The sequence below is a fragment of the Podarcis melisellensis genome (genome assembly GCF_964234715.1).
Source record: "Podarcis melisellensis genome assembly, chromosome: 9".
NCBI lineage: Eukaryota > Metazoa > Chordata > Lepidosauria > Squamata > Lacertidae > Podarcis > Podarcis melisellensis.
Window position 1 is genome coordinate 2607723 of NC_138541.1, and position 12491 is coordinate 2620213.

Genomic DNA, 12491 nt, shown 5'->3' on the forward strand with positions numbered 1-12491 from the left:
GCCCGTTGGTGGCTTCCAACTTGTGTGCTTGTTGCACTTGTCTCTTAATAAACCTCCACATCACTGTGATAAGCCCTGCAGCCATTGCTAACCAGAGGCCATGGGACTACAACACCCATCATGCACCTTGTCTGGCTGGGGCTGAAGGGCACTGTATTCCCAAATGCCTGGAATGGCACGCGGTTCCACTGCCATTGTTGACCGACCTAATTCTGGACGCGGCTCGGACCTGGTTGCTGTGTCTCCCGCGTCTTCACGGTGGCGCTTAATCTCTGCAAGTTAGGAGCCATCGCTTCTACTGTGAATCCTGCATCATCCCTGGGTTGCAGGGAACCGGGGAATTGGTGCCCTCCACCTCGCGCTTGAAGTTCCCGCGGAGACCCTGCTCTGATGCAGAGGAAAGGCCCTATTTATCTGTGTGTATATATATATCTATTTATGCTCATGGTTCATGATCCTGAAGCCTACACTTGGGTTTTCTCTGCGTCGGGGTGACCATCTGTAAAACCGGTTTGGCATCAAAGTGTATATTAAACTTGTGTTTTCACCTGAGGGGGGGGGGAAGAGGGGCTCTCGGATATTGCAAGAATGGTGATTGTTTGCTTTGTACGCCCAGTGTGTGCTCTCTGCACCCCTTAACATTTCTTCCATTGGTAAAAGGAAAAACGCTCTTTTTTTGTCCCTTCGCCCCCACCCCTAACGCTGTCGTGTGTAATCAGGGAGTGAATAAACTGCGAAGCTGTTTCAGAAAAAGTCTCAAATGCTGGTCTTTGTGCAGAGCTTTCCTGGCGAGCTGCGGTGGTCGCTCCCGTTTGAGGCGGGAGATTCACAGAATCGCAGATTTGGGAGGGAACCCAAGGCTAGTGCTTTTTTTCTTGGGGGAAGGAAACAGGGGTACACATAGCCCTAAGCATTTTGTGAATCTCTTTGGCTTTATGGGGGGCAGTATTTCAATATGAGTAGGAAAATGAGAGTACCCCTAAACATTTTTCTAGAAAAATAAGCACTGCACAGGGCTCACGTTTATTTTTATTTTTGGCACAAGCTATCCCAAAAGAAATCACAGCTCTTCGTGAATTTGGCCGACTTCTGGAGACTTCTCCCGACTTCTGCCCAGCTCTTTGGTGTTTCACCATGGCATCGGGTTTCTTTGCTGTCCTGGTTTCTTAATACACTCAAGGGCTGTTGGCACTGCCCACATTGCTTAGAGTAGACCATGTGGGTTTATGGAGGACAGTCTCCTGCCTGGCCTGTCATCCCTCCACATCTCCCAAGGCACTTGGCCTTGAATCTGTGCCCTCTTAATCTACTTTTGCTACTGCCATGTTCAATTCATATGCCACCCCCACAAAAAATAGCTGGCAGGGATAGGATGACTGCTTGGGGGTATCTCTCAAAGCTATAGAAACACACACACACACACAAACCAATATTGTTTGGTCTGTGCAGGTGGGATCCTAGCTTTCCTCCTAGAAATGATAAAAACTTTCATGAGGACTAGGAACCATGGTATCAATGAGATTTGAAATCTTCTAAGGCGGCTCCCTGCAAATAACATTCATTTAGTCCAGTTCTGAGACCGCAGAGACATGAATGACGGTTGCCAGGTTCAAATTAGCTTGGAGGAGTAGTAATGATATGTTTTGCCTTGATTGAATCTATAAATGTGGGTTTTAAGAGCAAATCTTGCACATGTTTACTTGGAGGTAAATCTAATCAAGCCCAGTGGAGCTCTCCCCCATGTTAAATGCACAGGCTACCAAGGCTTAAACCTGCTGAAATGCAAGCTTGGCTTGGCTGGAGACTTCATTCAGTCAAAACACAAAAGGATAGCTTGCAGAAGCTATCCTGTCCAAAGGCAGTGTGGTGCAGTGGTTAGAGTGCAGCACTAGGGCCTGGGAGACCAGGGTTCAAATCCCCATGAAGCTCACTCTGGCTAATCCACTGTTTCCCAGCTGCTCCTTCCACACAGGGATTTTGTGGGAGACAACAATACCCAGAGCGCTTGGGGGGGCAGAGGCGGTGAGCTATGAAGGCAATCAATAAACAAGCCCCACTGAATTCGTGATGGTTAGAAAAAGCGCTGTTGTTTTCCAAACAGCCTTCAAAATAAGCTGCATTTGCAGCAGATCCCAACTGGCAGCTCTCGGTTAACTTTTTAAACTTTAAAACCAGGAATTAAACGGCCTCTTTGTGTCACGTTGCCTCTGCTGGCCTCCTTGGCACGCGCTTCCCTAACCTACAATTGACAGCTGCCAAAACGGGCAGAAGTTCACGTGGCTCACGTTTTTTGGGAAGCAAAAAGCCCCAGAGCAGAACCACGTGCCGCTTTATCCAGAGTTGTTCAAAAAGCCAAACCCTTCGCTTGCGTGATTGGCTGGCAGCATTTGGGAGAAAATCCGATGTGAGCTTTGCAAAAGTTGGGAAGCCGTCCCAACACATGCCTTGGAAGGGAGCCTTGGTCACGTCGACGTGGAAAGTTTAAAATAAACCTTGGCAAGGCTGTGGAACTCCTCTCTCTTGCTGCTCTAGCTAGCACAGCATTCCCCAAAGCTGGTCAGAATGAAATTGCTTGCCCAGGTGTAAACCTCGTGGCTTCCGTCTGTCTGGAATAAGGCCTTGCTGTAGAAAGTTAAGGGCTGTATCCATTGCTCCTCTCTTGCGTGAACCGTAAAATAGCGCAGTTGGAAGGGACCCCCAAAGGACATCTAGTCTAACCCTCCAGCAACTTGGGAACCGCAACTGGAGAATCACTAACAGATGGCCCCCAAAACTGCTGCATGAGGCCCCTGGAAAGTTTCCCAGAAGGAAACTGTGGCCCTCAGACTGAGAAAAGTCTCCTGCCCTGAACCTGCCATCAGGTGGAATGAAGTAGCTGACTTGGGGTATCAGGTAAAGGTAAAGGGACCCCTGACCATTAGGTCCAGTCATGACCGACTCTGGGGCTGTGGCTCTCATCTCGCTTTATTGGCCGAGGGAGCCGGTGTACAGCTTCCGGGTCATGTGGCCAGCATGACTAAGCCGCTTCTGGCGAACCAGAGCAGCGCATGGAAACGCCGTTTACCTTCCCGCCAGAGTGGTACCTATTTATCTACTTGCACTTTGACGTGCTTTCGAACTGCCAGGTGGGCTGGAGCAGGGATCAAGCAACGGGAGCTCACCCCGTCGCAGGGATTCGAACCGCCGACCTTCCGATCGGCAAGCCCTAGGCTCTATGGTTTAACCCACAGCGCCACCCGCATCCCTTTACTATTTAATGTACTGCTGCTGTGTTTTTCCTTTTTTTGCTTGGCCTCAGGCACTAAAATAACCTGAGTGGCCTTGGGCACCTTGACTGCTGGAGGGTGGAGATGCTGATGGCTTCTCTGCCTTGGGGCACCAAATGTCTCAGGCGCCCGCTCTGGTTTTGAAAGCCAACACTCTTTTTGGACACACCTGGTGCAAGAGTCAGGATCCTGCCAGGCTTCTTCTGCTTAAAAATTGCTCCCTGCACCTAAATTGGGGAGGCCTTCAAGGGGTTTCACTCACCACTTTTGTCTGGCTTAAATTTTGTCTGGCCTTTGCGAACCTGCGCCATTTGCAAAGAAAATAAAAACAGAAAGAGCGGCCTGTGTGATCTGGCCGTCTCCCAAGCTGGCACCCTCCTGGTGGGAGTTGCAGAAGGGCAAAACACTTGGAGGGCACCAGGTGAGAATCCGCAAACTTGTGCAACCCCTGAATGAGTAATACGCTGCTCCGACTGTTTGCATTTTAACACAGGAGATGCTTTTCCATTCATGAAAGGGAGGACTATGCCTGGAATGCAGGCGTGTCTGGAGCCACAAACAGAGAAGGGCGTGGGGCCTTCTGGGCTTAAATAGAGGCCCCACCACTGACTTCGCCCCCGCTGGTTTGGAGTCAGATCCCTGTGTGGTCTATGCCCTGCCCAAGCCAAATGGGTAGGTATATGAGCCTGTCTCAGCAGAGGTTTCCACATCACATGCAAATAAATCATTGTTTTCCCCCCACACCTGAAATGGTTTGATTTGGAAATGGAAGTCTGGTTTCTTCCTGGGGAGGCGAAGGCATACAATATCTGTGTGTCTCTGGGTGTGCATTTTTAAAGGTACACTTTGGAACCTAGGTGAATGGCAGCTAACAGATGGAGGTTGAATCCTGACAAGACAAAAGTACTGTTTTGGGGGGACGGGGGGTGGGCGGGTGTGGGGGACTCCCTGGTCCTGAATGGGGTAACTGTGCCCCTGAAGGACCAGGTGCGCAGCCTGGGAGTCATTCTGGACTCAGAGCTGTCCATGGAGGCGCAGGTCAATTCTGTGTCCTGGGCAGCTGTCTCCCAGCTCCATCTGGTATGCAGAATGAGACCTCCCTGCCTGCGGACTGCCTTGCCAGAGTGGTGCATGCTCTAGTTATCTCCCGCTTGGACTACTGCAATGCACTCTATGTGGGGCTACCTTTGAAGGTGACCTGGAAACTGCAACAAATCCAGAATGCGGTAGCTAGACTGGTGACTGGGAGTGGCCACCAAGACCATATAACACCAGCCCTGAAAGACCTACATTGGCTCCCAGTACGTTTCCGAGCAAATTCAAAGTGTTGGTGCTGACCTTGAAAGCCCTAAATGGCCTTGGCCTAGTATACCTGAAGGAGCATCTCCACCCCCATCATCCAGCCCAGACACTGAGGTCCAGCTCCGAGGGCCTTCTGGAGGTTCTCTCCCTGCGAGAAGTAAAGTTAAAGTCCAAAATGACTCCCAGGCTGCGCACCTGGTCCTTCAGGGGCACAGTTACCCCATTCAGGACCAGGGAATCCTCCACACCTGCCCACGTCCTGTCCCCCAGAAACAGTACTTCTGTTTTGTCAGCATTCAACCTCAATCTGTTAGCCGCCATCCATCCTCCAATTGCCTCCAGACACTCACACAGGACCGTCACCGCCTTCACTGGTTCTGATTTGAAAGAGAGGTAGAGCTGGGTATCTTCTGCATACTGATGAACACCCAGCCCAAACCCCCTGATGATCTCTCCCAGTGGCTGCATGTAGATGTTGAAAAGCATGGGGGAGAGGACAGAACCCTGAGGCACCCCACAAGTGAGAGCCCAGGGGTCTGAACACTCATCCCCCCCCCACTTTCTGAACACGGCCCAGGAGGAAGGAGCAGAACCACTGTATGACAGTGCCCCCAGCTCCCAGCCCCTCAAGACGGTCCAGAAGGATGTTATGGTCGATGGTATCAAACGCCGCTGAGAGATCCAGCAGAACTAGGAAACAGCTCTCACCTTTGTCCCTAGCCCGCCGGAGATCATCAACCAGTGCGACCAAGGCAGTTTCAGTCCCATGATGAGGCCTGAATCCCGACTGGAAGGGATCCAAATGGTCTGCTTCCAGGCGTGCCTGGAGTTGTTCAGCAACCACTCGCTCAATCACCTTGCCCAAGAATGGAAGATTTGAGACTGGGCGATAATTGGCCATCGTGGCCGCATCTAAAGATGTTTTTTTAAGAAGCGGTTTAATAACCGCCTCTTTCAGCGGGTCTGGGAAGGCTCCCTCACGGAGGGAAGCATTCACCACCCCACGAAGCCCATCGCCCAGTCCTTCCCGGCTAGCTTTTATAAGCCAGGATGGGCAAGGATCCAGGAGACAGGTGGTTGGTTTCACTCGTCCAAGCAGCCTGTCCACATCCTCGGAGGTAACAGATTGGAATTGATCCCATGCAATTTGACTAGACAGGACTCTAGCAGATAATAGCGATGTGATTCTGGGGGTATTTAGGGTTCATGGTGTAAAACCATAGTTTTAATTCTATTCCTGTGTAAGTGTTTTTAGCTGTTATTATTTAGCTGTATGATTCTACAACTGTTAGTACACAAGCCTTTAGCAACGGGACCAGTTTACCTGTGAGATCGCCTTACCCCAGATACGACCTCTTGGCTGCTTTGATCATCAGAACTGGAACTGCTACAGGTGCCACCTAATACCCGTTCCACGTTGGTAAGAACTCAACTGTTGAGTGTGGCAGTTCCTATACTTTGGAACTCCCTGCCACTTGAGATCAGGCAGGCTCCTTCACCACACGCTTGAAAACATTTTTATTTACACAAACCCAGGGTTCCCCCCCCCAGCCAGAGCTCAGCTCCAGCACCTCTCAGGTAGGTACCTTGGCCATTCTAAGAGGGCAGGAGGTCATGGTGAGCTCTGGCACCTCTTTTTCTAGGAAAATAGCACTGGACAAGCCAACCTAGTTAGCTAGAATGTTGGTGTGTGTCTTAGTTTATGGCTGGTTTTAATCTTTTTCATCGTTTTGGTTTTTTTTAACAAATAACTGCCTTGTAGTAAACTGTTTTGAGGTTTCTTTGCTTTTGACAATCAAGTGGCGTATACATTTTAGGAAATAATAAACGTGTGTGTTTGCGATCTGTCTGTCTATATACAGTGGTACCTCGGGTTACATATGCTTCAGGTTACATACGCTTCAGGTTACAGACTCAGAAATATTACCTCGGATTAAGAACTTTGCTTCAGGATGAGAGCAGAAATCGTGCTCCAGCGGTGCGGCGGCAGCAGGAGGCCCCATTAGCTAAAGTGGTGCTTCAGGTTAAGAATAGTTTCAGGTTAAGAACGGACCTCCAGAACGAATTAAGTACTTAACCCGAGGTACCACTGTATATACATATGCACAAAACGCCAACGAGAAGTATACAAAAACCAACAACCCCAGCGACAACCATGGTCATATATAACAAGGATGTTGTTTTGCAGCAGGGGGATGTTTGGGTTTAAATAATGGCTCTTTTTGGAGGGCAGAGAGCCACGTGTGAGGCTGAGGGAAACCCTCTCACGTGGCCCTGCAATGTGAATTTGGCTGACTTTTGCAGAAGTACGGCGAGGAGGGCAGGCCCTTCCTGCTCAGCTGTAGATCTTGGGTTTCCGGACTCTGTGCCAAGTCTTCCCGGAATTGTGAATCACTGTTATGCTAAGCCACCGCACTCGGTCTTCAAACCTCGCACATGGGACCTTCCTTCATGTGACTAGAGAGAGGCCCTTTCCCTCCGTCCCATGCTGGAGAACAGGATCTCCTCCGCCTTCTAAAATCACAAATCCCATCCTGCAAAGGCTTCGGATCTCTCTGTCCCGTGGTTGGTATTTTTTCCCCCTGGCCACTTGGCACGATTTTATTTCATGACAGGTTAAGAGCTGTGTGGCAGAGGAGTCGCAATGGTTTGGTTTCTGTAATTTAAGTGGAGTCAAGTTTATTGCGGTGGAGAGAACAGGTCATAATTCATTTGCAAACACACACACAGGGACGAACTTGAGAAATACTATTTCTGCACTTCTTGTTGCCCGGCCATGCTTTCTCCTGAGGCCTGCAATGAAAAGAAAATGTTTATTATTCACTTTTTGCCGAAGAGCAAACCACCCCCAGTCCTCAGGATTTTAAGAACAAGGCTTGGGAAAGAACGTTACCCTCAAATAATGGAGAATTCTAAATAGGGAGAGACTGCGGAGGGAATAAAACTTCAGTGAAGGAATGGCAACAGGGAAGGCTGATGGGAACATGGCAGGCGGTGTGAATAAGAATAAGAATTTTAGAATTAGAATTAGAATTTATTTATACCCCGCCCATCTGGCTGATGTGCAGCTGCCACTCTGGGCAGCTCCCAATCGAGTGTTAAAAACAATACAGCATTAAATATTAAAAACTTCCCTGAACAGGGCTGCCTTCAGATGTCTTTTAAAGATAGGATAGCTGCTTATTTCCTTGACATCTGAAGGGAGGGCATTCCACAGGGCGGGTGCCACTACCGAGAAGGCCCTCTGCCTGGTTCCCTGTAACCTCACTTCTCGCAGCAAGGGAACCGCCAGAAGGCCCTCAGCGCTGGACCTCAGTGTCTGGGCTGAATGATGGGGGTGGAGATGCTCCTTCAGATCTACTGGACTGAGGCCATTTAGGGCTTTAAAGGTCAGCACCAACACTTTGAATTGTGCTTGGAATTGTGCTTGGAATTGTACTGGGAGCCAATGTAGGTCTTTCAGGATCAGTGTTATGTGGTCCCGGCGGCCACTCCCAGTCACCAGTCTAGCTGCCGTGTTCTGGATTAGTTGCAGTTTCTGGGTCACCTTCAAAGGTAGCCCCACGTAGAGCGCATGGCAGTAGTCCAAGTGAGAGATAACTAGAGCATGCACCACTCTGGCGAGACAGTCCGCGGGCAGGGAGGGGCTCAGCCTGCGTACCAGATGGTGCTGGTGTAGCACCTCTGCTTGTGGTTAACGCTTAGCTGGAATGAAATATTCAACGCAGCAATAGAGAAATTAAAATATTAATTTATTTGTCAGACAAATAAATGAGAGGCACAGTGGTATATGGTTACCAAGCTCTGGCCTGGCCTCCTGCCATTCTGGCCAGCACTTATATTCCCTTAATCCAGCCCCCTTTGCTCCTCCTGTGGCTGCCTCTGTCCAATCAGCCTGGTTGGAATTCCTATTGGCTGTTTGGTAGAACCAATCACAAAAGATACACCCACAAAAGATACACCCATTTCCTTGCCCTTATAAGGGAGACAAAGAGCTATATATATGACATATAAGTAATAATATATCTTACATGGAATCTTAATTACCAGCTCACCTCTTGCCCTATTGCCTTCTAAAACAAATGTTTAATCTTACATTTTTATGTTCAACAGATGTCAAGGATCTTGAGTTCACATCAACATTGAAAGATTTCCTTCATTTAAGGTTTCTAAACAAATGCCTGACAACTATATATCAAGAGTGCTTGGATGGCGTCTTCTGTCTGGCAGGGGGGCTAGGCTGGTGGCTGACTTAATTTCAGGATAAATACAACTCTTACAACCATATCAAATAAGAATCTAGCATTCCTTAAATCCTTTGCATAATTACATTTAAGCCAATATATTTAAGCTAATATATTTCATACATTATCATAGGTAGCCTCTTAAAAGAATAAAGCTTCTCAAAGTAAAAAGGAAGGAACTCAGTAAAAAACAGCTTTTAAAAGAAGCCTCTTTAGTTTACACCCCTCCTTTCACCCCCCTTTCCAGCCTAAAAATAAAGTAGAAAGAAGCTTCTTCTCCAGCCAAGCCAGTTGCCTTTCCCCAACATTTTATTGCCCTTTTTAACTCTCTCAGTTTAAGAAAGAAACAGCTTTAGAAGATTTCCTAAAAATGTTCTCCTTTTTCTGTCAGCTAAATGTTTTTTTTTTCATTTGCTCCTGGCCTTAGAGAATTCAGCTCAAGGTTTAACGTGAGGCCCATTGGTATCATTTTACTTATTTACCCATTCTTAATAGTGTTTTTTCAGCCTTGGGGCAGCATATGTAATTCTCCCTTTTTATGACTTTGAGAATTGTTTTTCTTCTATAAATCAATGGGGCCCTCTTGTCTTAGGAGAAAACCTCTTGCCAAGGTTTTTTCTGCCTGGCATGAAACATTTTGAAAATCTAAGCCCATTTAATTTAGGAACCTGATCAAGATATAAGCCAATATAAGTCTTGATTAAAAATGCAGTCTATATTCAGATGCCACATTCCCCCCTTTCAAGCTCAAGGACCTTCATCCCAAGTGTCCTTGATAGCTTGACCTTCATCATATTCCTGAGGTAAAGCTCTGTATAGGGCCATGATATGAGGTAGAGTTTCATTTGAAACCATCTTGCTAATTGTACTTCTAAAACATGAAATGATACATGGCATCATACATAAAACCATTACCACTACTGTCAAGAAAAACAAGCAAGACAATAGTATCCCTTTGAGTCCTGTGACATTAGGTAACCAATTGGTGAGCCATCCCATATCCCATCCTTCCCATGTTTGTACTGGGACATGTGCTATATTCTCCATCTTTGTAGCCAACACACGGATTGCCTCACCATTATCTGAAATGTTAAAGCAACAGGCATTCCCTGTCAAGTTCAAGACTCCACATAAGCCTCCCTGCCTGGCAAGTACATAATCCATTCCCATTTTCAGCTGCAAAATGGCGGCTCTACTTTCATCCAACTGTTGTGCAATAAGTCTCAAACTCTGGGCCGTTGCATTGGTTACAAGTTCCACTACTGCTTGCAATCGAATTATTCTATTTAGATTATAAATAGGATCCCGTGCCCCTTGTATGAGCTCACCAGGATTCCAGGAGGCAGGATCATAATAGGCTATAATGCGCTCTGGCGGCCAATCATCAGTACCGCTCCAACTTTGGGTACTTCCTTCTGCTATATGAGAAATATCAGCGTTTCTTCATGTACGCTTGGCCGAACTAGTGGGCATAATCCACATTGGTGGTAATACCCAACCCAAGAAACAAGTCCCACTCCATTTGGAAGGGAGTTTCTTGTATGCCCATTCTCCACATATCCACCACAACCATCGGGTCTGAGGTTTTTGGTACGTGGAGTGCATAAGGCGAAATATCAAAAGGGGTAGAGAGTTCACAGTGCAGTATGTTAGATTGCCTTTTTCTGTCACAGTTATGTTCCACACCACTTTCCATGCATGAATAAAAGGAGGTGCACAGGGCAAGGTATTCTGAGTTCGATACGTAGTACCGTTTGCCCAGGTTTGACTATTCTTAATATAATCCCAAGTATAGTGACAATGAGAAGAGCCTATCATGGTAGGATCAGCTGCATCTGATGATTTATGCACACAGATTTCCCCTTGCACAGGTATAACTCGTATTGGTTTAGTTGAGTTCCATCCGGGGAAATTCTGTACTTCTGTTTGGTGTGGCATTTCGCTTACCATACCAATGGCACTTAATGGTATTGGTAATAAGGGCATACCTCCCTCTGAATCATCTGGCCCAAGAGAGCAAACAAGGCAATTAGTCCTATTTGCAACATTGGCTACCATCTCAGCTAAGCCTACCCACATATTGTGGTCATGGCGGAATCCATATTTAGCAAATTTGGTCAGATTCATGGACCCTTCCCCTTCCCAAGGGATCAGGATTAATAATGAAATCATGTTGATGTCTAGCATATGCATTCCTTCCACAAAAGATTACCTTATTGTGATAGCAAATAATTATTAGCCCCAATATAATTCCCCCAATGACAGAAATGGGGAACCACCAAGACCAAAACATATATCCCGAGGATCCCCAATGAGTAATATCACTTATAATTGTTCCACAAGGGGGCAGTCAATCGATTGTATAAGAGAATCTTCCCGTTCACAATCGCTGGTTTAGACGCTCCTCAAGCTTCAGGCGTGCGCAGGTCAGCCAGCTTCCAGGTTGTGGCTGCAGCAGGCCGGTCGTCAAATGTTGCCCGTGACCTAGCCCGTTTCCGGTAGGGCTAGATACAGGGGTTTTTGGAGAGAGTTAGTTTTAAAGGATTAGAGGGGTCACCTTTGCATGTCCAACTGCCTTCGGACTTCTTCAAACGAGAGTGATGAATCCAGGGGGTCACCTCAGCTACCTTCACCGCTGTTGGAGTAGAGAGCAAGACGGTGTAAGGTCCACGCCATTTAGGTGCAAGTGGATCGCGTTTCCACTCTTTCACCCATACGCTATCGCCAGCCTGGAACTGATGAATCGGCTCAGCAATGCTGCACGGCGTGCGTTCGAGGGCCCACCTGTTAAGAGAAACAAAAACACGGGAGAGAGATTGCACTTGTCCCTGTGTCACATGGTCTCCTATTTGTTTAAGGTCAGCTGGAATATCCTGAACAAAGGAGGGCGGTCTCCCATACAGGAGCTCAAAAGGTGACAACTTAAGTCTTTTTGTGGGTGCACACCGAACACGAAACAGTGTTATGGGTAACACATCTACCCATCCCAATCCCGTTTCCTGGGTTAATTTTGCCAATTGGGTTTTCAGAGTCCGATTCATTCTTTCAGTTTTCCCTGAACTCTGAGGCCTATATGCTGCATGCAGTCTCCATTTTACTTGTAGGACTCGACATACTTCTTGTACTACTTGATCAATGAACGCTGGCCCATTATCACTTCCAATGCATCTAGGTAATCCAAACCTCGGGATCAATTCAGTGAGGAGTCTCTTAGTTACCTCTCGTGCCTTTTCAGTTCGGGTGGGAAAAGCTTCAACCCATCCGGTAAGAGTATCTACAAACACAAGGAGATACTTGAATCCCTTAGAAGGGACCAGCTCTGTGAAGTCCACAATTAGGCTTTCCATGGGGACGTATCCCACATGCTGAATTCCAGGAGGTTGTACCGGTCCCTGCCTGGGATTGTTTTTAGCACAAAGAACACATTTCTGTGAAATGCAAGTTGCTAATTGTGATAGGTTAATAATATACAACTTCCGACTGAGACTCTCTCTGGTTGCAGTACCGCCAAGGTGAGTAGATTCATGATAATTTCTTACAATTGTGCCTGCTAGATGATGAGGTACATAAATCCTATTGTCCGGCAGGATCATCCAACCGTCCTTCACAACCGCTCCTTCCTGTTCAGCCCACTTCCTCTCTTCTGGGGTATAGTGAGGTTTAACTTCTTCTGGAACTA

At 47.4% G+C, this 12491-nt stretch overlaps 1 long non-coding RNA gene across 1 annotated transcript in view; it reads right to left on the reverse strand.

The window, feature by feature from the left end:
- The window catches only part of LOC309377861, a 176086-nt gene extending 163945 nt beyond the window's left edge, over positions 1–12141 (reverse strand). Inside the window, exon 1 of the long non-coding RNA XR_014171739.1 lies at positions 11597–12141. This is a non-coding gene — a long non-coding RNA (uncharacterized lncRNA). The remainder of the gene's footprint in view (positions 1–11596) is intronic.
- Positions 12142–12491: the final 350 nt, after the last annotated feature.